Source organism: Babylonia areolata, chromosome 18 (assembly GCF_041734735.1).
Source record: "Babylonia areolata isolate BAREFJ2019XMU chromosome 18, ASM4173473v1, whole genome shotgun sequence".
Lineage (NCBI taxonomy): Eukaryota > Metazoa > Mollusca > Gastropoda > Neogastropoda > Buccinidae > Babylonia > Babylonia areolata.
Window position 1 is genome coordinate 58,822,972 of NC_134893.1, and position 2,835 is coordinate 58,825,806.

Here is a 2,835-nt window from a genome sequence, read left to right on the forward strand (position 1 = left end):
CGAACAGGGAGTCATTTGCACAACAGGCTGCCTGTACGAGGTGAGCTGACTGACAGCACGCTGCATTCAGGCGATCAAGTTTCGTTTCCTGTGTCATTCAGTCTGGACTACAGTCACGCGCACGTAAACTCATGTTTGTTAGAGGGGTGGGGTGTTTTGAGGGGCGTGTGTGTGTGTGTGTGTGTGTGTGTGTGTGTGTGTGTGTGTGTGTGTGTGTATAGTAGTAGTAGAAGTAATAGTAGTAGTCTTCGGTTTAACGTCTTCCACTTTAAGTGATATCAGACTGGAAAAAAAGGGAGGAGGGGAGGGGGTTCTGGAGGGTGGGCGGGGGTCGTGGTGGTGGGAACAGTATTGGGCAGAGGGTGAAGAATGGTGTGTGTGCATGTGTGTGTATGGTGGGGAAAGATACAGAGCATTGGAAAAAAAAATAAAACATTGAAAGGGAGACATAGGCATATAGAAGGAAACGCTGACATAAAAAAAAACTATAACAAATGTCCTACTGGACTATGCAGCAAACCTTCTGCAATAGCAGATAACATCTTGAAATTGTGAAAAATACATTCACAAGAATTTTCCGAGAAGTTTGGTAAAAACAATTTCAGACTCTGACATTCAAAGAGTACGTGTTTGCTAGAAATAGATTCTCCACATATGCATTTAACATCTTTGCTGAACTTTTTTGTTATAAAAGCGTTCAGCTTTATCCTGTTCGATAATACCTGAATTTGCCTTAACCTGATTAAATTACTGAATGTATTTGATTGATTGATAGATTCCGGTTGTTGAATATTATTTATGCTTTTATTTAAAACTTTGCCATTTTGCTGGTATACTTCCCTGACTTTGCTCCACGATGCTTTTTCTAGTAAGCGGTACCCCTCTTGTACAGACAAAGGCACATAAAGTTCTGTGGTTCCCTGTTGGTGTTTTGCACCTTTCCTTGCAGCCCTGTCAACCCATTCATTATATAGGAGACCAAGGTGAGAAGGAACCCAACAAAACGTTATATGTGTTCCTCTCAAATTCAAAACATGTACAATGTGACTTACTTCTATTATTATTTTGGTCTTGTTCTTACAATTTGATGAGTTTAAAGCATATAATACATATTTTGAATCAACACAAAATAAGACTTGTAGAAGGCAAACTGGAAGATCGAGAATATAATTTAAAGCCACAAGAACAGCAATAAAGTCAGCTGTGAATATTGATCGATTTTTACCAATATAATATGATCGTTCAGTTTTCAGTTTTGGTATAACGAAAGCTGAACCTGCTTGGCCATTAGTGAGCCGTCTGTGTAATCGGACTTCTAGTGCCATGATATTTGGATTTTCTTTTTTTTGCGATGTCAATGTGTGTGTGTGTGTGTGTGTGTGTGTGTGTGTGTGTGTGAGCACAGTAGATTATGCTTTTTTCGCAGGGTGTGTGGTGTGGCTTGTGCTGTGCTGGTTCCTTATAAGGCTGTGCATTCTATGTGTGTGTGTGTGTGTGTGTGTGTGTGTGTGTGTGTGTGTGTATGTCTGTCTTTGTCTCTCTCTCTCTCTCTCTCTCTCTCTCTCTCTCTCTCTCGTGAGCATGTCTGTCTCTGTTCGTCTGTCAGTCTGTCTCCATCCCTCCTTCTCTCCCTGTCTTACTCTGTTTCTGTCTCTGTCCATCTCTCTGTCTCTCCCTTTGATTTGGTTGTACGGGCAGACAGACAAGACTCAAGACTCGAGAATCAGAAACTTCGTTACTCGAGGACAGAAATTTTAGGCATTGCCTCGTCTTCCAATCTGTCGCTGCGACAGCAAAAGTAGTAGTAGTAGTGGTGGTGGTAGTCGTCGTCGTCATAACAATGATAATGATAATCGCACAGTCTGTTTCGGAAGCAAAAAAAAAAAAAAAAAAAAAAAAAAAAAAATATATATATATATATATATCTCTGTGTGTGTGTGTGTGTGTGTGTGTGTGTGTGTGTGTGTGTAAGGGTGGACTATTGCCCGTTCTCAAATATTTTAGCAAAATACTAGTGTGGTGGTGGTCGCGGAATCGAGTAAGAAATTATTGCCTCTCAGCTAGACCTTGAGTGGTAGTTTGGACGCTAGTCATTCGGATGAGTCTAAAAACCAATGATCGACGTCCAGCATGCACTTAGCGCAGGTAAAAGAACCCATTTAAAAAAGGTTGTCCCAGGCAAAGATTTGTAGCAAAAGACAGTCGAAAATGCCTGTGTGTGAGTGTGTGAGCGTGCGTGTATGTGTGTGTGTGTGTGGGTGTGTGTGTGTGTGACTGAAACCTGACTGAAGACACGATAAACGAGTGATGAGCGGCTGAAGGAAATATGTCGTGGGTTGGGGATGGTAGGTAGACGATGGGTGAAGTCATTCCTTTGCGTTGTTAGAGGAGTGACCGCCAATAGACCATCACTGTGACGTTGAGGACGAGGACTAAACCTGAGATTCCTCTTCCGTTCGTAGAAGACCATAGTCACACAATATACAATACCGCCATCATCCTGAGATATCTTTTTTTTTCTTTCGTTTTTTGTTGGGGAACGCTTGCTGAGGGAGTCATGGCTGAATCGGTTAGGTATTGGACTTCTGATCATGTGTTCACCAGTGATCAGAGTTCGATGCCGCGTTTCTGCATGATGTTGTGTCCTTGGGAAAAAACACTGTACTTTTATAATAATAATAATAATAATAATGTACATGTATATGGCGCCCTTTCTCTCTAAGAGCTCAGGGCGCTTTGCATGAAAGAAAAATATTACAAGTTACATAAAACATTCCTGACCACTCTTTCTCAAAAAACCCTCCCCCTTCTCTCCCCCCCCCCCCCCTCCCACCA